The following is a 24,417-nucleotide window of genomic DNA, read 5'->3' as shown; positions in this document are numbered from 1 at the left end:
TCATTGAAGCTATCTTCATCCACAACTTATAACAAATACGACACAGAGCTCTTCCAATAGATTTAATAGCACACTAAATGCATTTCTTTACCGTAGCTAGATACCTTTTACCTACTTTTGCCATCATAATATTTAAGACGAGGCTATTGAAGGAGAAATAGGAAGGGATCCAGGAGGATATGAGGAAACATGAAGGAAGTGGAAGGCGGAAAGATTGTGGGAAGGGAGGAAAGAGAGGAGAGGGAGGGAGGCAGCGAGATCGAGAGAGGGAGGGAGGCGGAGAGATCGACGAGAGGAAAGAGAAAGAAAGGAGGAGAAATAAGAGGGGGGGTGGAGGAAGTAGAAAAAAAATGGGGATCAAGGGAGGACGAGAGGATGTAATGTTAATAAAAGAATCTAGGGGAAGGGGAGGAAAGGAGGAATGGACAAGGAGGGCGAGAGGGATGAAGAGAGCGAGAGAAATTGATTCTTACCCTTGCGTGCGGCGTTGTTTATGGAGTTAGTGGAGAGCAGAGGAATTAGTGTCCTCTACTCTCTCGCCCAATCCCACCCACCAGTCTCCTCTCGACTACCTTCTTACCACCCTCTCTAGTCTGTTCTTTATCTATGGCTGACAATCGATTTCTTTCCACTATCTTTACCATCACTGAGCACCAGACGTTTATAGCGTCTGAGTTGTACCGAAGCAGAGACGAGGCTGCAGTCTTGGCGGCGGCAGCTTAGTAAATATTACCATGTACAGCGGGGAACCAGGCGCCACGAACAATTTAGGTAGCAGAGTGGTGCATGGTGGTGTCAGCGGGCAGGGTTCCTACCATGATGAAGATTAAGCCACCCAAGAGGTGGCACGGGCATTAGTAGCCCGTAATCCTACCATGGACTGTCTTAGAGCTTTGAGTTCCAAGGCTTAATTTAGCCCTGGAGAGCTAGTTTACTGGGCAGCACCATTAATCCTCTAAATGAACACTCCCCAATAGGAAGACTCCCTGGGTTGTCCATCCTGTAGAATTGAAAGGATATGACATACGGAGGTAGTAGACATATCAGCTAGGTCTAAAGAGCGTTATATTGTAAAAAAAAAAATATGTAAATAACCTTCCCAAGGGAGTGAGTTCATGCATGTCGATGTTTTCTGATGTAAAACTAATGAAGAATGTAACAAACCTATAAGGACTAGAGAGTGCTGTAGGGTAACAGCACTCCTGGACTAGGCAGACAAATGGATGTCAAAGTTCAACTCCTATAAGTGTAATGTGGTGAAGATAGAAGACCAGAATTTAAAGGTCAAGAAATAAATAAATACTGTAGTATAAAAATGTTAGGCGGGGCATCAGTGTTGGGCAAGCACCGCCCTCCTCCACGCGACCTCACCACCACATGGTCTCTGACCACAAACTCCACCACCACCGCCATGACCCTTTTTACATGCCTACGACCCCCCTCCTTACCTTGCGACGATTTCGGGGCCCAGCGTCCCCGTGGCCCGGTCGCATCGGGCCCCCTCACGTTAATCCGGCCACCACCATCCCTGTTTACCTTACCACCAATGTTTACCTAGCAAGTCCTTCTGGTTTACCCAGCCACCACATCTTACGAGGCGGTGGTGTTGGAGGACGAGCACTGGGGATGGTGGCGGTGGTAGAAGTCACACCATTGATGATTTTAACACGAGTGTTTATGTTTGTAGTGTAACGCCGTCCTTGCAGAATTAGTAAAAAAAAAATTGACAACTACAAGCGAGCCGTGAGAAGGATGCTAGGTGGCTCGTATAGAAAGCTGGAGGTGGGGAGGGGGGTCTATCACGGAGGGGAGGGAGGGTGGGAGTCTGGGGAATGGCAACAGGTCAAGCAAGGTGATAGTGGTGGGGGGAAGTGAGTATGGTGGTGGTGGGGGAGGGGACGTCGGAGAGAGAGGTGAGAGTAGGGTGGTGGTGGGGTTTGTGGGGGATGGGGGTATAGGCGGTGGCGGAGCGTCTTAGGCAGTTAAAAGGTAGTAGTAGCCCTTCTTTTCCCCTGAGGTGAGTCAGGTTCTTTCAAGTACCGGTACACCGTCTAGACACTACTCCACTAGCCACGGTACACTCACTGGTACACTAACCACAGTACTCACTACTCACCGCTACACTAATCACGGTACACTCATAGCTACACAAAGCACAGTACTCGCTACTTGCCGCTACACTAACCTGAAGACTGAAGCCCGCGGCGCCAACAAAGTCTGAAGTCCGTGGAACCAACAAGGCCTGAAAAGCCCACTGCGCCAACAAGGCCTGCCAATCTGACAATTTCCTTTAGTTTCTCTACGCGAACAACAAAAACTTGTTTACAATATGGAACCACTTTTTCCCCATGCTCCTGGAAGGGCACAACTGTACCACTGCTCGTGAGGCACAAATGAGTTTTAAAGAAGCATCCAGACATTGAACAAAGTTATGAAATGCATTTTGAAACTGAGATTCGAGATATTGTTCATAGTTGTTGTGCTTACCCATCAGTATACCTAGAGCATACCTGGTGAGTGTTTCAAGAGTTGTTCTACTCCCCGAGCCTGGCCTCGACTTGTGATAACTTGCTCCAACAGGCTGTTGCTTGGAGCAGCCTGCGACTACCTATCAATTACAAAGGTAAACAGAGGTCTGGCTCTGTACGTCCCGCCTATCAGTCTTGTTGTACCTGTTGCGTTTAAACTATCGTAACAGTTGGAATTCTTTGTCTAATCTGGCATTAGGGTTATGGATGGAGGTGCCTTCCACAACTTCTTCCCTCGGTGCATTCCATTTGTTGACCGCCCGTACTGGGTACGAGTATTTCCTAACTCATTTGTATTTCCAGCTTCCACTTATGTCCTTTCGTCCTACTTTCTCACTTTTAAAGTGGCTGTCCTTGTTTACCTTGTCAATTCCCCTCGGAGAATTGACGGAGAGATGGAACCAGTCGTAGGTTAAAGTACAGTACACATATTGACGTAATTAGACAGAAGAATTTGATACTATTCACTTTATAGTCTTGAAAAAAAGCTAAAACCAAACTTTAATATTCCTAGGCCTTGTATTTTACAAGTACTATATTAGGCCTTAGCTAGCATGTATCAGGCCTAGGATGGTTAAGTTAGGTTAGTTTTCTTAGCAACATAAAAACAAAACCTTTTCCATTCCATTCACCTTGGCTGTATGAGTCTCGAAGCCTGGACCCCACAGTAAATTCGATTAAACCTTTTCTAGTTTGTCCAAATTCAATAGTACCAAATTCTACTTTCTAATTATTCATTACGTTAATATACGTACATTGTCCACATAGTTATTATAAGTACTAAGCAGGAGGATAGGCCGTAAATATTACACAACCCAGAGTCAGCCGGAACTCATTAGGAATTTGGAGCACTCTTTTTATAAGTTGTGTAACTTTTAGCACATCGTGGTCCATGCTGTGGACACCTACGCTACTGGAGAGGGTCACTGTGAACACCTACGCTACTGGAGAGGATCACTGAGGACACCTACGCTACTGGAGAGGGTCACTGTGGACACCTACGCTACTGGAGAGGGTCACTGTGGACACCTACGCTATTGAAGCGGGATCACTGGGTATCTACACCACTGAAAGAGGGGGGAGGGGTCACTGAGCACCTACACCAATAAAGAAAGCTACAACACCTTAAGTGTTAATATTTGATTTAATTCCAATAATATAAAGAATAAAGCCATTGTAAAGCAAGTAACAATGTAATACAATATGTAGAATTAATTAACTACCTTGTCGACGAGAGAGCAACATATGGTGACACTCGGCCTACATTTAGGCTTGGCTTCTCATCAGTAGGTCTTAACCTCTGGAAATTATTCCTTGTGTGTGGAGGGAGTACGGCACATGTGACCCCTGCTGGAGCCACTGGCCGAGTGCATGCCGGGAAGACTCTCCACATGAAGACAGACGCCAGCCAGTACTGCCGGCGCCCGCACACGATAAGTATCGACCTGTAGTACACACCCATGTTCACAGATATAATGGACAAGATAGTAACGTCGCAGTCACGTGATAAGAGATTGTGTCGACTGGAAAATGATGTAAGTGGTCAAGCCTACCAGCTCACGGGGCTTATATCTATCGCCGGTCACTAGGCTATTCTGGTGATGCCTGGGCACGGTTTTTGTTGACAATGGACCGAAAGTCCATATCTATTACGACGTTTAATTCTCCGTGGAAGACTTCAACATCTGTTACGGAAATATTTATTATATTTGGTGGAAGGTTGACTTTGTTTATAACTCTAAATAACCTTACCCGGGTCTATTTTACACTTTTCCTATATATGTCGATCCAATTTGTTGTTTTGTTTCACAGGAGTCAAGTCTCTCAGTTCATGTTGGCAAGGCGAGACGTTAGATCTTACACACCCTCTCCCCTGTATCTACACCAGCGTCCCCTGGTCCCTGTATTTATACCCCCTTGGTCCCTGTATCTATACCCTCTTGGTCCCTGTATCTATACCCCCTTGGTCCCTATATCTATACCCCCCTTGGTCCCTATATCTATACCCTCCTGGTCCCTGTATCTATACCCTCTTGGTCCCTGTATCTATACCCTCTTGGTCCCTGTATCTATACCCTCTTGGTCCCTGTATCTACACTCCCCTTTGATATTGTATCTACACTCCCCTTTGATATTGTATCTGCACTCCTCCTCGGTCCCTGTATTTACACCCCCCCCCCCTAGGTCCCTGGATCTACACCCTATAGTCTCTGCATTATGCTCTCCCTTGGTCCCTACATCTACACTCTTCCTCCTTGATCCCTGTATCTACACTCCCTTGATCCCTGTATCTACACTCCCTTGTCCCTGTATCTATACCCATCCCACTGTCTCTATTCCTCCCGTGATCTAGCCTCTACTCCCCCCCCCCCCCAATCGCCTCTGCGCCCTGATGACCAATATACCTGGAACCTTGATCATTGGTAAACTATTAGAGTACCGGGGCGAACCTCTCAACACACACCGGTAGTGAGACAACCTGTCCTCTTAAAAAGAACGTCACTTTTGGCCGTTTGCCCGTATGGCCGAATTTGGACGTAATTTAAAAATGAAAAAAAAATTGAAAATAAATTTGGGATTTTTTTTTCAACAACAGTAAGTTGAGGGTCCTCTGATAGGTTAGGTGGGCAGGAAATTCTCATAAAGTTTCAAAACGTTATGAAAAACGTGAATTTAAAGTGTCCTCTTATAACCTCTGCGCGTACGCCGGACGACTCAAATAGAAAACGGAACAGAACGTCACTTTTGTGAGTCGATTTCATTTCAAATTACGTCCAAATTTAGCCATAGCGCGCATACGAGCCAAAAGTGACGTTCTTTTTAAGAGGACGGGTTGAGTGAGAATGGTGGTATAAATAACTCCAATCCGCCCAGGGTTCACTCACACACCGTTTTCTGTCTCTCTTCTATTCTACTGGTATGACCTTGAAGCGAAATCAACAAAAACATGGCAAAGCTGAACAATAAGTGTTGTAATCATCCCCACACCTTCCCCACACCTAAGAAGATTAGGGGGCGGGGGGGATGGGGGAGTTCTCACCGTGTAGGTATGAACATTACAAGAATGGGGAGGAGGAAGGAAAGAAGGAACGAAGGAACGAAGGGAAGGGAGAAGGGGAGGAATCACAAATTATGATTATGACAGAAGCAGAAGATTGAGGCATTTGGTGTGTTTAGTAATTTAACTCTAAAATCATGAGGCAACAAACACAGTTTATTTCGGGGAAACAGGAAAATATAGCACATTTAAATAGGGAGATAAACACGAAATCCCAGACGGCATGGAGATGACTTGCAAGAATACTGGTCCATGTTGCAACAGTGAACCCCTCCGTTACATAAGGCGGCACCCCCTCGTCCCACCACACCCCACCTTCCTTCACCACCACTCTGATGTACCCTTCCCCCCTTTCTGATGTACCCTCCTCCTCTCTGATGTACCCCTCCTCCTCTCTGATGTACCCCTCCTCCTCTCTGATGTACCCCTCCTCCTCTCTGATGTACCCCCCTCCTCTCTGATGTACCCCTCCTCCTCTCTGATGTACCCCTCCTCCTCTCTGATGTACCCCTCCTCCTCTCTGATGTACCCCTCCTCTCTGATGTACCCCTCCTCCTCTCTGATGTACCCCTCCTCTCTGATGTACCCCTCCTCCTCTCTGATGTACTCTTCCTCCTCTCTGATGTACCCCTCCTCCTCCCTAACGTACCCAATCTTTCATTTAGCAAGACCTTTACTATTATGCAGTGCTTATCTTTGTTGGGTAAGCTCGGACATACATCATACGTACGTAAGTACGTACGTACATACATACATACATACATACATACATACATACATACATACATACATACATACATACATTTCAAGTGTAGATATGATAAGAGCCCAGTAGGCTCAGGAACCTGTACACCAGTTGATTGACAGTTGAGAGGCGGGACCAAAGAGCCACAGCTCAACCCCCACAAGCACAAATAGGCGAGTACACACACACACATTTGTTTTTTTTTATTATCAGAGGAAAGCGCCAAGCCGTTAGACTTTACAGCACTGGGAAGTGATCAGGATAAGGATTTGGGATGGGACGGGGGAAAGGAATGGTGTCCAACCACTTAGACGGTCGGGGTTGGAACCCCGGACCAAAACAAAACAAAAAAGCGTTCTCACCGTATAGGTAGGTAGGTAACAACATTTTGTTGAGTACACATAACAGTAGAATACTGAATATAATAATAAAGGACTCGCAAACATTGCAAGCATGCTAAAACAAAGTTATTAGAATTAATAAGTGACGAGAGAAGGGGTAGGCTAGATGATCACAGTAGCCTAAGATGGCAGCCAACACTAAACACTATATCTATCAACCTGGAAACGGCTTTTAAAACCCTAGACAAAATAATTCAGAACACTGTCCTAAAATATGTAACACCAGCTTAGAGCTTACATGGAATATAGAATATAAATAACAAAAGTCAAGAGTTTATGGGAAAAAAAGAACCCGAGAATATAAGTGCACAGAATATAAGTGGATATAAGTGTTTTGAATGTTTGGGAAATAACTAAACGAGAAGACTAAGATGATAACTGGTAATACTAATGAGTCATAGTGACATTACGAAGAACTCATCTAGTAAACAAGTTGAAAATAAGCTGAACAAATTAGAGGAGGGGGCAGTGGAGGCTAACTGCACCAGCAGGAGATCACTCTGGCTTAGTGGTTACTTAGTTCACTCACTCAGCAAGCAAGGAGGGGTTAGGGTTTGAATCCTAGGCAGAATGGGACCACGAGGTGCCCAGTCTGCTCTTCCCAGGCCTGCAGTAATAGGGGTATGTATCTCCTTGTTAAACAATTATTAAGATCATGCCCGAAACACCTTGTATATTATATAAAGCCACTAATACGTAATTCCTGTACCTACTAATTAACCACTATAACATGTTGTTTTGTATATTTTATAAATATTATTATATTATTATTTTCCATGGAAAAGAAAGCACTGAATAACCTAACCAGTTCCGGTAACTGACACACACACACACACCGCCCACTCGGGCCCAGCCAATGTAATTAGGTAAGGACAAACACGCGCACAACACAATTGTTATTGACAGCTGTCGAATCTGTAGGAAATTCCAACTATGTTTTGCCCATTATTTGTCACTAGCTCCGTGCATGTTCCTGCGATAACCAAACTTTTACCTCTGGATGTTGGAACCTGAATTTCACATACGGAACCTGTACGTCTTTCCACAATTATAGCGGCACACTTTGCATTTCTTAAAACATTTTAAGAGCTCCGAAGCGTTACGAGGTTGTTTATAACAATAATAACCCTAGTTGTGATTTTTCGCAGCTCACAAACTGTTTAATAAATACGGACTAAGTCGGCATGATCGAGGAAATATATACATATTTCGTAAATGGACACGTAAATGCTTGGTGAATCCTGAATCAGTGTAGTAGAATATTTTCACGTGGATATTGGCCAGTTGTGACGCGTCTTCTGGCCAAAGAACTAGAGATAGAGACCCTTTCATACTGGAGATATATATCCTGTGGTCCTATTGAAAGAGGCATTGTTTCCTGTTTACCTGCTGATGATTTCGAGAGTTGTTCTACTCACGAAGCCTGCCCTTTGGCCAGACTTTCCTGATGAGGCTGCGTGTTCTCGTAGTTCAAAGACCCACAGCCATTTAAAATTTATAGGTTAATCTAGTAACCCCAACAATCCCTCCCTCTGGCTTCACTTTTCCTGTTAAGACTTGTGAACTAGCCTTCTGAGAGACTGTTAATAAAGGCCTCCTGTTAACAAAACGTGCAACCTGCATACTCATTTTTGACCGGTCTAATCTTCGTCACATTGTCATGGCCTCTTGTCCTCACTTCCTGTCAGTCAGTCAGGTTCGGGTGTGTGTGTGTGCATACGAGTCTGTCTATACACGCACCCCACGCCTCTCACACATGTTATTATCCCATCTTGTGCATGTGTGAGCAAACAACTTAATATGCGTGTTAGTTTAGAAATATATTAACGCCTAGTCAGCCTCACAACTCGCCCACTCACACTAAAGCTCGCAATCATGTAAACACCTCCACACACTGTGATAATGGATTACATGGAATCAACACATGGAAAATATCTGATAGACTTTGTTCTAAATCTCACCACTGAAATAATCCTTTACGAGACATTTCAATAAAATATTAAGCAGGGCACTGCAATTTTCAACGCGCTCGCTCTCTAAATAATTAAACAGCCATAAAAACAGACTCCCAATGGAGTCAATGGACTCCCTCTAATTTTGTTCACGAGGGAGACTGATGTGTGTTTGTGTGTGTGTGTGTGTGTGTGTGTGTGTGTGTGTGTGTGTGTGTGTGTGTGTGTGTGTGTGTGTGTGTGTGTGTGTGTACTCACCTAATTGTGCTTGCGGGGGTTGAGCTTTGGCTCTTTGGTCCCGACCTTGGTGTGTGTGTGTGTGTGTGTGTGTGTGTGTGTGTGTGTGTGTGTGTGTGTGTGTGTGTGTGTGTGTGTGTGTGTGTGTGTATGTGTGTATTTACTATTTGTGCCAGCAGAATCGAGCTATTAGCTCTTGGATCCCGCCTTTCTATCCAATCTATTTTCCTTTATTTTAACTATTACATATATTTTTCTCTAACACATGCACACACACCAGGATAAAGCCCGTAGCAGCTGTTTAACTAACGCCCAGGTACCTATTTACTGCTAGATGAACTGGGACATCTGGGTGAAAGAAAATCTGCTCATTTGTTTCCGCCTTGGCCTAGAATCGAACCCGGGCCCTTAGGATTGCGACCCCCGAGCGCTGTCCACTCAGCCGCGTAGCCCCTATGTGTTAGTGTGTGTGTGTCATTCATCAAATGATTAAAGGCTATATGAGTAACCTCTTATTTATTAACAATATGATTAAAGTATTGCCTGTATCCTAAACAAATCAAATTAATTACAGATTGGATATAATTAAAGACCAAACAAGCCCTCTAACGAGCTTATTCTGCAGTACCGGTTTTAAGTACCCCTTGGTAAATTCCCCCAAACTAACTCCTTTATAATGACTGTTAATTAATAATTTAATGATGAAAGTTAATAATGTACAAAGACTTCATAATCATTGCATACCATGTTGCCGCCCGGACATTGAAAACAGAGATTGCATATTGCAAGTTGGAAGCCATAAATTGAGTCGTGTAGAGATGGTTGGATTTTGCAAGGTTCCACTTGGGAGCTGAGACAACCCAAGTCCATGAACAACACCCAGGAGCTGAAACACAACCCAAGCCAATGGACACCGTTGCCATTCCAGTATTGCGAGAACTCAGTTATGAGAAACTAAGGGAAGTGAACCACCTCCCTACTTACTAGTAGTACACGGAAAGAAGAATTATCAAGTTAAGGCAATAAGAAAAGTTTGACTATATACAAATGGACGGGATCATGGGGGACTGAAGCTGGGATATGTGGACGAAGAAGGAACAGTGTGTAACAGGGGTCCCCATCTTAATCTTATACTTATCTCTCTCTCTTTAGATTAGCTAAGATTGGGTCGTTATTTCCTGAATAAAAATATTCAGTAGAGTTCTAGTGTAGACTTCAGTCCAATCCTCGTGATCTGAGGCGTTTAATCGCCTTGATACTACATACACGAGAACCTAACCCTCTGGACGGTCGGGAATCTAACGCCGACCTGCATGAAGCGAGGTCGTCGTAGTGAAATTGTAGTGAAATACAAGGCAGAGCTGGGATAAAGACTTCAAACACGGAGTCTCAGGAATGTTTGAGGAAAAAAATGTCTTCAGCACATGGGCAATGAATAAATTTAATTAATTAGGGGTTGTTGAGAGTAGTAATGCAATAAACTTTAGAGTTGATCCCTTATGACAGGACAAAGGGGAGTTGGGAGTCACTGATTAAACAACTGACAGCATTAAAACCATTAAAAATACAAGAGACTCAACACCCAGCACGGCGCACAACATTACACCAACATAAAACACACGCACCACCAACACACAACATATACACCAACATAAAACACACGCACCACCAACACACAACATTACACCAACATAAAACACACGCACCACCAACACACAACATATACACCAACATAAAACACACGCACAACCAACACACAACATTACACCAACATAAAACACACGCACCACCAACACACAACATATACACCAACATAAAACACCACGCACCACCAACACACAACATAAACACCAACATAAAACACACGCACCACCAACACACAACATATACACCAACATAAAACACCACGCACCACCAACACACAACATATACACCAACATAAAACACACGCACCACCAACACACAACATATACACCAACATAAAACACACGCACCACCAACACACAACATATACACCAACATAAAACACCACGCACCACCAACACACACACACACACTAACACTACTTACATAACGCAGTAATACAAGCCCGTTATGCTCACTGAGGGTTTTCCCGCGTGATCTTCGTGGAACACAAACTATTGTACCCATGTCTTTGTGTTCCCAAGATATTTATGTCTAGCACAAAGCACTAGATTATTGCTGTCATTTGAGAAACCTTGTGTAAGGTCGGAGCGAGCGCTGGCGGCCGACTAGGGTTTTACTTGCTTTTCAATGCGTCTCGTCAAGAGTTTAAGTTTCAATTTAAAATTAATTTGCAGTTGATTTACAATATACGAAAGCATATTACACATGAAAATGTTTACGACGATGTTAGAACTTTCCATTGCTCCTCTCCTTCTCATACATGTAAAGATTTTTCACTGAAATAATCTGTATTTAATCTTTGCAATATTTCAGAACTGTCGATCTCATATGTGCATCTATATAGTTAAACTCCTGAACGATCAATACTTAACTTTTTCTTTGACAAACCGTCATCAAAATACGGACGAGGTTCAAGTCTCTAATGAAAACAATTTAAAATTATATTTATAATTAAAGTGATCTCTGTGACAGTGTGCACGATCACTAGTACACATTAATAAACTTAATAATGCTATTAACAAATCCTAACTTCAGTTCTAAAGTTAATTTATATAAATTGGTTAGGTTCTGAATCAGAAAAGACCTGGGTAAATACTAGCTTGGAAACTGTTATGGATTTGTGGAAAAAATTGCCCGGTAACATAACTGACGTATGATTCAGTGATTGTTTCCAGCGGGGCTTGGGGAGTAGAACTACTAGAGCTTCATCTAGGTTCAAACAGGTGTATATAATGAATGAGTTTGGGTGTATATAAATAGGAGCTGCCTAGTATGGGCCAACAAGTATTCTGAAGTTTTCTTACTTCTTATGTTCTTTAATGACACTGGTTTCATTGTGCTGTCATGAATAAGAGGATGGATGCAACAGATCCTGATGATGACAATTTATTGACGTAAATAATGCAGCCTATCATCCTAAGCTTATACCACTGATAACTACTAGGAATGGATAAATTATTATGGATTATTAGAATGGACATAAGATAAATTATTCGTAGGTTTTCTGTAGACACTAAACTTTAGTGAAAAATCTTCCCTATGAAATAAGTACATCTAGGAATGGCAAACATTTATCAATTTCATTCTCCATAGTAATTTTTATAGTGGTGACTTGATCATTAAGTTTGGCTACAAATTCGTCTGTGTTCTTATTTGCATCCACCTAATTCCCATTCATTTTTCATTGTTCCTCACCTCACTTCACCTCTCTCTCTCCTGCCTATGTAAATGTCCAATACTTGACTTGTAAATCATTCCTTCTGAAGATGTATTAATATACGAAAGTACTTAAGGAAATTCCTGTTTCAATTCTTCCTCCGTGGTCTGACACTGACATATATGTGTGTATATATATGTGTGTATATATGTGTGTATATATATGTGTATATAAATATATATATATATATATATATATATATATATAAATATATATATATATATATATATATATATATATAAATATATATATATATATATATATATATATATATATATATATATATATATATATATATATATATATATATATATATATATGTCGTACCTAGTAGCCAGAACGCACTTCTCAGCCTACTATGCAAGGCCCAATTTGCCTAATAAGCCAAGTTTTCATGAATTAATTGTTTTTCGACTACCTAACCTACCTAACCTAACCTAACCTAACTTTTTCGGCTACCTAACCAAACCTAACCTATAAAGATAGGTTAGGTTAGGTTAGGTAGGGTTGGTTAGGTTCGGTCATATATCTACGTTAATTTTAACTCCAATAAAAAAAATTGACCTCAAACATAATGAAATGGGTAGCTTTATCATTTCATAAGAAAAAAATTAGAGAAAATATATTAATTCAGGAAAACGTGGCTTATTAGGCAAATTTGGCCTTGCATAGTAGGCCAAAAAGTGCGTTCTGGCTACTAGGTACGACATATATATATATATATATATATATATATATATATATATATATATGTCGTACCTAGTAGCCAGAACTCACTTTTTGGCCTACTATTCAAGGCCCGATTTGCCTAATAAGCCAAGTTTTCCTGAATTAATATATTTTTTCTAATTTTTTTCTTATGAAATGATAAAGGTACCCATTTCATTATGTACGAGAACAATTTTTTTATATTGGAGTTAAAATTAACGTAGATATATGACCGAACCTAACCAACGCTACCTAACCTAACCTAACCTATCTTTATAGGTTAGGTTAGGTTAGGTAGCCGAAAAAGTTAGGTTAGGTTAGGTTAGGTAGGTTAGGTTGTCAAAAAACAATTAATTCATGAAAACTTGGCTTATTAGGCAAATTGGGCCTTGAATAGTAGGCTGAGAAGTGCGTTCTGGCTACTAGGTACGACATATATATATATATATATATATATATATATATATATATATATGTCGTACCTAGTAGCCAGAACTCACTTCTCAGCCTACTATTCAAGGCCCGATTTGCCTAATAAGCCAAGTTTTCCTGAATTAATATATTTACTATAATTTTTTTCTTATGAAATGATAAAGCAACCCTTTTTTCTATGTATGAGGTAAATTTTTTTTTATTGGAGTTAAAATTAACGTAGATATATGACCGAACCTAACCAACCCTACCTAACCTAACCTAACCTATATTTATAGGTAAGGTTAGGTTAGGTAGCCAAAAAAAGCTAGGTTAGGTTAGGTTAGGTAGGTTAGGTAGACGAAAAAACATTAATTCATGAAAACTTGGCTTATTAGGCAAATCGGGCCTTGAATAGTAGGCTGAGAAGTGCGTTCTGGCTATTAGGTACGACATATATATATATATATATATATATATATATATATATATATATGTATATGTATATATATATATATATATATATATATATATATATATATATATATATATATATATATATATATATATATATATATATATATATATATATATATATATATATATATATATATATATATATATATATATATATATATATATATATATATATATATATATATATATATATATATATATATATATATATATATATATATATATATATATATATATATATATATATATATATATATATATATATATATATATATATATATATATATATATATATATATATATATATATATATATATATATATATATATATATATATATATGCCTCCGCCGGCTCTTCTTGTCAAGTGAAAGTCAGCGGCGGGCAGGTAGGCTCCGTGGCCGACATGACCACAGGGTATGGTCCCTAGAGGGGCTTCGCCAACCTCACTCTACTGCCCTACGAGATAATGGGCCCCCCAACCACGACCACGCAGAGGTCAAGACCTCTCCGTAGGGTGCAGTCTCACCTCCACAGATCTCCAGTATCAGTTAATGATACTGGTAATGGCTCCAAAGGGCCACCACTAATGGCTCCAAAGGGCACGGGCTATTCATGCCCGTGCCACCTTTTGGGTGGCTTAATCTTCATCAATCAATCAATCATCACGACCACGATAAGGGGGGGTAGAAATAGCCTAAGCTACTATCCCTTTGAGATGTATTTTTTCTTGACTCAATAAACATACTTGAACTTGAACCACGATCAACCCGCAGATAGAAAAGTGAGTTATATGTGGTACCGGTCCTTAAACAAAAAAAAATGAGGGGTAGAAATAGCCTAACCTACTCTATCCTTTTGGGATGTAATTTATTATCAGAAAAAACTTGCTTGAATTGAACACCAAAATTGAAATAGTGCAGAGGTTTGCAGAAAGATTTGTGCCATAACTAAGAGGATTAAGCTTCGAGGAAAGGCTAAGAGAAGTAACCCTCACAACCCTAGAAGACAGATGAAACAGAGGAGATATTATCATAACATACAACATACTAAGTATAATAGACAAGGTGGGGGGCAGCCTTCTTAATTAAACGTAGTCCTAAGGGTCCCGGGTTCGATTTTTGGCCGAGCCAGAAACAAATGAGCAGTTTTTTTCGCACAAAAATGGAGTGAACCAAAACCGTTTCATTGCTTGAGTAAAGCAAAAAAAAATCAAATTATCATTCACTACAAAACCGGACCACCCATGTTTTTTAATAATCAACTGCAACCTACACACACAAACACAAATAGCTTCGCGGAGAAGTTTCGAACAAAAAATTCACATTTTACATCATATACGGATTTATAATTTGATGTATAGTTAGGTAAGGTGCTTTGTTTCTGTTAACTACTTGCATTTACGGGGCCAATGTTTATGAGGACTGGCTGTATTGCTTAAATACTAAATACGTTATGGCGCCCACGTGAGCAATGACTCCAAGCTTATTTCGCATTTCTCGCCCAGTCGGCGCTTTTCCTTACATCAACTTCAGCTTACTCAGCACCAAACACCCGCATTTTCTGCTGACCAGCCCTTTTAATGGTTAACGGCAATGCAACACGGAAAGGCCTGACAACATTTTCAGTCAACCAAAGCGTGTTCTGCTGAACCACCACCACCAATACGCGGCCCACGTGTTGCGCGCACACGTGCGCACGCGCGCACGCACGCGAGCACACGCGCGCGCGCACACACGCATACATCCTCAGGAGAGAGAGAGAGAGAGAGAGAGAGAGAGAGAGAGAGAGAGAGAGAGAGAGAGAGAGAGAGAGAGAGAGAGAGAGAGAGAGACAGAGAGAGAGACAGAGAGAGAGACAGAGACAGAGAGAGAGAGAGAGAGAGAGAGAGAGAGAGAGAGAGAGAGAGAGAGAGAGAGAGAGAGAGAGAGAGAGAGAGAGAGAGAGAGAGAGAGAGAGAGAGAGAGAGGGGGGGAGGGGGGGTTAACGCAGAGTTGGAACACTACGCGACCTTAACCCCCAGAATATCCGCATTCTCTCATGTCAAGCCAAACACAGTCACTGGCTGGGTACGCGTGTAAACAAACATAACCTACAGATCAAAAAGCCTCTACCCTTTAATGTCAAAATATATTGCCTATAAACTATATTATTGTTCAATTAATATATATCCTTAAGACCTAGTCACCATTGAGATGTACCGCCCAAGATATAGCCACCAGAACTAATAGTGTGGCCATAGCAGCATGTGCAACACACACACTCCAATTGCAGGGAAATTTGCTAGGTTGCTCGTCCTGTCACTCTAAAGTGAAGACAACCTCATCTTGCTTACTCTCAAGGCTAGCGTCTTGGCTCTCTGTGCTTGACGAATGTCGTTTTCTAAGCAGCTGGGCGTTTCGTTGTATTGATTAGGCGGCTTCCTCTTACTTTTATATTCTTCAGGATGTGTTATTTCGGTGTTAAGAATATTTGGAGATTTATTTTTATAAGATTCTTATTTAATATTTTATTTTTACTTTAACAGATTCAATTTTGTATTGTCTGTTGTTATTATTGTTTATATTGTGGTGAGCATTACGAGCGTGTTTTTGGCGCCAATAACCTGGTTATTAAGGCTGGGTAAACAACTCATTTGTTACCTGGTAACAAAGATATACTGTTTCAACAATTGACTGGGGCGTAACACTGTGGCCACTGGCTCCGTACATACATAATGTCCATCTAACCTCTGGGTTACATTTACAAGAATCAACTCTCTTCGATAAATCCATCCACCTGGGCCTTTTACGCGACGGCCTCGCTTCTGGCAGAGTGGGCGTTCGATCCCCAGTGGTCTAAGTGGGTGGACATCATCCCTTTACTCCATCTTCATAGCCTTTACAAGTGATATACAGGTCGAACAAAAAGGAATAGAGTTGTATATCTTGAGGCTATCTTGAGATGATTTCGGGGCTTAGAGTCCCCGCGGCCCGGTCCTTGACCAAGCCTCCTTTTTGTTACACCCCCCCCCCCAAAGAAGCAGCCCGTAGCAGCTAACTCCCAGGTACCTATTTACTGATAGGTAACAGGGGCATTAGAGTGAAAGAAACATTTTGCCCATTTGTCTCCGCCTCCAGCGGGGATCGTACCCGGAACCTCAGGACTACGAATCCGGAGCGCTGTCCACTCGGCTGTCAGGCGCCGTGGTGAATTGTAGCCCAAGGAATTGAATTGAAAGGAATTGAATTGAGCCCAGTGAATTGTAACCTTGTAGCCCAAGGACACTACAGAGCTAATTCCTAGACTAAAACACTCTTAAGTCTGTTTTTGTCACTTATCCAGAAGCCCGCGGGTCGTTGGCTCATGACACCCCCCCCCAAGAACCCTACCCCCACCCCAAGGAAATGTGATATATTCCAAATTGGGAAGATAAGAACTCCAATACACCCACTTACACAAGTCATAAGTGCCAGTTCCAACAGTCGCATCACGTGACAACAAAGGCTTCGCCAGTTCCTAGTTACATCACGAGACAACAAAGGCTTCACCAGTTCCTAGTTACATCACGTGACAACAAAGGCTTCACCAGTTCCTAGTTACATCACGTGACAACAAAGGCTTCACCAGTTCCTAGTTACATCACGTGACAACAAAGGCTTCACCTGTTCCTAGTTACATCACGTGACAACAAAGGCTTCACCAGTTCCTAGTTACATCACGTGACAACAAAGGCTTCACCTGTTCCTAGTTACATCACGTGACAACAAAGGCTTCACCAGTTTCTAGTTACATCACGTGACAACAAAGGCTTCACCAGTTCCTAGTTACATCACGAGACAACAAAGGCTTCACCAGTTTCTAGTTACACCACGTGACAACAAAGGCTTCACCAGTTCCTAGTTACATCACGAGACAACAAAGGCTTCACCAGTTCCTAGTTACATCACGTGACAACAAAGGTTTCACCAGTTCCTAGTTACATCACGAGACAACAAAGGCTTCACCAGTTCCTAGTTACATCACGTAACAATAAAGGCTTCACCAGTTTCAACCGTCACACGAATTATCCTCATAAAACCACAGTATTCACCGAGTAGGTAATGGATGGAGAACTGCCTACAAAACACTAAAACCCTTAATATATAATATTAACCCCCTTAGAGCATTTCAACCTCTCAAAATTTGAGGAAGATGACATAAAAATATCCCACACAAAAATTATCTCAGGAAGTAGCCAAGATAAACACACCAGAGAGCTGACAGGATTTAGGGACAAGTTAGCGCTAAGCCAACAGATAAGTGAGGCAACAGGAGGGTATAATACTGAACTTTCAACACTAAGCAAACAAAGAGGAGCTGATCAAAGGCAAGACAATCTCAAGAACATCCTACTTCTATCACAACTACCCTGAAATAACACTAATATATCCATAAACGTGACCTTTGGCTTGGAGAAAATATGAACTGTATTATTCAGCTTTCTCTGGGAAACCATTGAGTTTTCAAACACCAACCCATTGCAGAAATGTATTGAATGCCGAAGCACATAAGATTACAAATAATTGGTCCTAAGGACAAAAAAGATATTTAGAGAATGCAGACGACTATAGAGGAGGTTACTGAAACACAGTACTCAAAGTGTAAATGTCCCAATTAAGACAAACATACCTAACACAGAAATCAGAGTGTGAGCAAAAAATGAATATTCGTTCCAGAAAGAACAAATGTAAAAAAGAAAGCCAGCCATTCAAGAAGTGTGAAAGCTATACCATATACAAAACCCAATATTGCCCAGACTTACAACAGGACGTAAGAACACCAATGTTGATAACAAAAAGTGAAATTCTGAGAGAAGATCATAATAAGAGCATAGTAATATGATGGGTGTATCAGTTTATGAAAACCTATTTCATGACCTCTTCCCATACTGAAAGTTATATACTGGACATTAACACAAACCCAGCATGGGTAATTATACCACAACACCAGAGACGGAATCCTTAAAACGAACCTTAGAACCTTAGAACCTTAAAATGAATCCTTAGAACCATACAAGGTTCACGCCATTCAGGCCTTTCCCTAAAGCTTTTCATACGTGTATCTGTCTATTTTAATTTCTAAGCACAAAGTATTGCTTCAATGACACCTTGTTTCACTCTTCTACAACTCTACTGCCAAATTAATCTTTACCTTCCAAACTTTCAATTTCATATTCAAGGTTACCAGTTTGAATCCGCTTTGAGTGCTATTTTGATTCAATAGTTTCAACACCTTGTTCGTGCTTCTGATCATATCTCCCTTCTTTCTTATACATCTTTCTTATCTACATCTTATAAAAGGATGTAAATTCACCAGCATGGTTATGAGATAACAACAGTCCTATTACATAAATAAATCTTCTAAATATAAGGCCAACAACAATAGTCTTACTGACCTCACCGTCTGCCAACTTTCTTGCGTTATTATTGGCACGTTATGAAAACAAAGAATCTGTCAATTATGTCTCAATTCAATTTAATGCTTCACCTCCAACAATAAGTACGGTACAGTACTAGATAAATACCGTACATATTCCGTACTGTAAGTCTTACAGAAAATTATAGTCCCAAGGTAATTACTAGTTAACTCAGCTATTATTAAGTAAGTATCTTGCCACTCATGATCTCCAGGAAGTACTGTACTCCTCAAACTTTCAACATCCAGCGGGTACAATATCCAAGAACAATGCCCATTAATTCAGCATTGCTCTTGGATATTGTACCACCTTCATACCTTCCAATCTCGATACTTAGTCATATAAATGACTAAGTTATAATATCCACGTTAATCGTAGACTTTAAAATGAGCAGCGATAGTCCACGTTAATCGTGGACTTTATTTGTACTTATGTGCTTATGCAATTGATGTTTTCTGTCAACCTTTCCCCTTTATCAGTCCCGTCCCGAGCACTGATCAATACTCTTCCATCTCTGTTCGACGTCAAACATCCCATTCTAGTTTCTAATGCCCCACAAACGAGTAGGGTTTAAGTCCCGAGAAACTTTTCAATATTCTACGCTATAGCTACTTTTTAAGTACCCCCGACCCGACCCAACTTGACCCAACCCAACCTACCTACCTATCTTAACTTAACACAACCAAATTTTGTAACTACCTATCTTAACCTAACCTAACCAAAATTTTGTTTTTAATGTGGCATGCACAAGGTGTGACAACACAATTTTATTCCAGCTCAGGTTTTAGGTTCTACTGTATGACCAACCCTGAGAAGCCACGGGGTGCAAAAGTTTCCATTTCTGTATTTTAGCACTTCTATTTTCTGCTTCAGTTCATCCTAAAGCCTCACCCGTGTAAAGTATTTTGACTCTGGAACACTATCATCCAATTAAATTGCTAAATCCCATCATAAACTGCTTATTAGTCCGACCCTATATGACCTCTCGCTTCTCAAGCCAAGCATCGCACCCAACCTAACCTAGTCCAAACCAAACCAACCCAACCGAGCCTAACACAGCCTCACCCAAGTTAATATAGCCTCACCTAACAACATATACGGTTATAACAAAGAGAAAACGAACACTGTTGCATTGTCTTGTGCACGCATTGACCATACCCTGTATGGTCACTTGCTGCAACCCGCTCTCAGGGGCTATATACCTTCTTGGTACTCACCACAGCCAAGTCATGTACCAGTAATTTAATTTTCTGGTGAAACAAAGCAAATTGTTTCTTTTAAAGGGGGGGGGGTAGGCTTGGCGCTTTCCCCTGATAGTTCCCTTCCCTTTTAAAGGGAAAAATATTATTATACTGAGTTTATTTTAATTAGATATGAAATGCCAACAGGGGAAAAAAAGGAGAACTGATGGCAACACACATGGAAATGCCAGAGAGGAGACGTACACATAACAGGATAGGGAGGGGCGAAGGGGGCTATTTGATAGATAAGAGAGGGGGACTACTTGATGGATAGGAGAGGGAACTGCGTGATGGATAGGAGACTGCTTCATAGATAGGAGAGGGGATTGCATGATAGAGGAGAGGAAAGTTAACATGTTGAATGGGAAGAAGGTGGCCAGAAGTGAGGGTTAGCAGAGGTACGCTGCCGTCGGAGTCCGAATAACAAAATCACGCCGGCCAGATAACGTCTTGGCCGGCCCGGCCACCCTCCCAGACACTCTCCACTCCCGTCCACAAAAACAAACCCTCCACGCCCAACCATACCACATAACTTCCTCTCAGTGAGGGCCTTACTTCGCGACTCAATATACAGAATATGACAGGGTGAGCTATGTATACTGGCCATCTCCCTCCCCCGCCATGTGTGACCCAAGACTCCCTAGCCGGGGCTTGACAGCTGTGACAAAGGGCACTGCAGAGTATGGGGGGTGACAGAGAACACTGCCGAACACAGGGTGACACAGCTCTGCCGAACACGGGGTGACAGCTCTGCCGAGCTCAGGGTGAGAGAACCCCCCCTAGTGCGGCCCCTGACGACAGGAGAGGGAGACCAGGCGTCTGCTCACCTGGGTGCAGGAGAGGTGGCCGTGTGTTGATGAGCGTCAGTAGTGGGTGTTGCACTCTTACAACACTACCTGGCTCTCTCCACTTGCGTCACACACTTCACAACACCTTGCAATACAAGGAAGGATGGCTCAAGCTGGTGTGGCGGAGAGCGACCCCCTCCTCACTTCTCACTGGCTACACTAACACTGACCCACCCGCTCGACCCTCACCACCACCACTACCACCACCCTGCATCACAACACTTACTACACCACCACACACCATATATCCACCACCACACTACTGCTGCTCCATCGTACTACATTACTGCTACTGCTGCTCCATCACAGCATTCTGCTGCTGCTCCATCCTACTGAATTATTGTTGTTATTGCTCCATCTTACCACATTACTACTATTGTTGCTGCTCCATCCCATCACATTACTGCTACTGCTGCTCCAGCCTACCACATTACTGCTGCTCCATCCTACCACATTACTGCTACTGCTGCGCCATCCCACCACATTACTGCTACTGCTGCGCCATCCCACCACATTACTGCTACTGTTGCTCCATCCCATCACATTACTGCTACTGCTGCGCCATCCCACCACATTACTGCTACTGCTGCTCCATCCCACCACATTACTGTTACTGCTGCTCCATCCCACCACATTACTGCTACTGCTGCGCCATCCCACCACATTACTGCTACTATTGCTCCATCCCATCACATTACTGCTACTGCTGCGCCATCCCATCACATTACTGCTACTGCTGCTCCATCCCACCACATTACTGCTACTGCTGCGCCATCCCACCACATTACTGCTACTGTTGCTCCATCCCATCACATTACTGCTACTGCTGCGCCATCCCACCACATTACTGCTACTGCTGCTCCATCCCACCACATTACTGTTACTGCTGCTCCATCCCACCACATTACTGCTACTGCTGCGCCATCCCACCACATTACTGCTACTATTGCTCCATCCCATCACATTACTGCTACTGCTGCGCCATCCCATCACATTACTGCTACTCCTGCTCCATCCCACCACATTACTGCTACTGCTGCGCCATCCCACCACATTACTGCTACTGCTGCTCCATCCCACCACATTACTGCTACTCCTGCTCCATCCCACCACATTACTGCTACTGCTGCTCCATCCCACCACATTACTGCTACTCCTGCTCCATCCCACCACATTACTGCTACTCCTGCTCCATCCCACCACATTACTGCTACTCCTGCTCCATCCCACCACATTACTGCTACTCCTGCTCCATCCCACCACATTACTGCTACTGCTGCTCCATCCTACCACAGAATCACAATAGCCAAATGGTAAAGGTGAAGGGGGCTATAGTGACAAGGAAAATGAAGGATTACAATGATAATACTTTGGGATTTTAACCACAGGGAAACAGACTAGGTAACGGAGTGATGAACATGGATAGAAAATTTGGGACACAGCACTTTTTGAGGAAATATGTTACAGAGCCAACATTAGACCTTGTGTATCTAAAATAAGGCAGAAATATCGAAGATAACACGAATTGACCCTAGAAGACTGCGACCATTGAATTTTAGTTTTCGATACTACAGGCAAAGGATTACGGTTGGACAAGGGGCCTCTACAAAAAAGTTTAAGGAGGGAATAAATTGGAGGTTCGAGACAAATAAAAATGAATTGTGTGGCGCGGGAAGGTGCAAATGCCACCGAAACCTTTATATCACTGGGAGGGAAGTTCACGAAAAAAACGTAGACTACACTCCTGGTCAATAGGGTGGACAGGGAGAAGGAAAAGACTAGAGAGGCATGAGAAAAAGGAAAAAAACAGAAGGAAGTGCTCAAACGATATCCCCCCCCCCTAAAAAATAAGTACACTAGAGTTAGGACGGCAACAGCAAAAGAAATGTACAGTACAAATGTACTGTACAAATGTACTGTGTACTGTACCAACCAAAACGTTTACATGGATACATCTAGAGGACAATCACAGCAAACCCCTGGCGTGATCACTCTATGTAGACACAGGGACAATCTTAGTATAAACAACATGGTGTGCCAGGATGTCCTCAGTAGGGTCCAGGTGGTAGGTGAAGCAAAGCCAGAACAGAGATCAATGGTAGGAGGATGCCCTCTAGCAAGGTATAATATTGGGTAGTATAGTAGTCACTGAGGGAGAAGAACACAAGTCATCTGATGGAACTAAATATAACAAGGTAATGCCAGACCAGATGTGGCCGTGAATGCTAAAGAATTCCACAGTGATATTGTTGCTTGGTTAGATATACTGTACTGTATAACCAATAGTGATGTTATTGTCTTGTGAGACAGAACCAATAGTGATGTTATTGTCTTGTGAGACAGAACCAATAGTGATGTTATTGTCTTGTGAGACAGAACCAATAGTGATGTTGTTGTCTTGTGAGACAGAGCCAATAATGATGTTATTGTCTTGTGAGACATAGAACCAATAGTGATGTTAAAATGCATAACTGATTGAAGAGCATCAGCTGTGTTTACATAAAACTAATAACAATGGATTCAAAGTCGACAAAATTTGATTTTAAAGGATGCACATAAACACTGGCTTGGCAAGTAGAGTTGTTGATGAGTAGAACACTGCCAAGTTGCTCAACTCATGTGAATATTTGAGAAAAAAAATAGGCTGAAGAGATATACGATTTAAAATGATTTAATGTAAATATGGCCATCCTCGCACATGCCAGCAGGTCTACTACCGTGTTCCTTAGTTTCTCTCGTGTACAGTGGTCAAAGTGTAGCCTTAGTCTGGTTGGTTCAGCAACGGCCTTGTATCTTACAGAGTCGACGTTCGATCCCTGATAGTGGTTGGGCATCGCCGGCTTAGCACTTTCCCCTGATAATTACTTTCATTGTAAAGTTAAAATGAACAAACACCGCATGCAAGCCTGTGACAAGGACCAAATCATTTTACTCACCACACACTCATCAACACGCTCGCTCACACTCCAATCTGAAATAGACACTTCACATTACGAAACTCTGTCAGCAGAA

General features: G+C 42.0%; 1 protein-coding gene across 6 annotated transcripts in view; it reads right to left on the bottom strand.

Annotated features, from left to right (window-relative positions):
• LOC123762079 (nuclear factor of activated T-cells 5) overlaps positions 1 to 24,417 on the bottom strand; it is a 76,508-nt gene that overhangs the window by 36,427 nt on the left and 15,664 nt on the right. The window contains exon 2 of one of the 6 annotated variants that reach the window (XM_045748362.2): positions 24,342 to 24,376. The exons of 2 other annotated variants lie outside the window; for them this stretch is intronic. The gene's annotated coding sequence lies outside the window, so the exon portion shown is untranslated. Of the gene's footprint in view, positions 1 to 3,751; positions 3,774 to 21,384; positions 21,613 to 24,341; positions 24,377 to 24,417 lie in introns of those variants that run through there. 3 more of the 6 variants (XM_045748359.2, XM_045748363.2, XM_045748361.2) reach the window with 3 other exon arrangements.

Source organism: Procambarus clarkii, chromosome 34 (genome assembly GCF_040958095.1).
Source record: "Procambarus clarkii isolate CNS0578487 chromosome 34, FALCON_Pclarkii_2.0, whole genome shotgun sequence".
NCBI classification, from domain to species: Eukaryota; Metazoa; Arthropoda; class Malacostraca; order Decapoda; family Cambaridae; genus Procambarus; species Procambarus clarkii.
The sequence above is the reverse complement of the archived record's forward strand: the minus strand, read 5'-3'. Positions and strand labels throughout refer to the sequence as shown.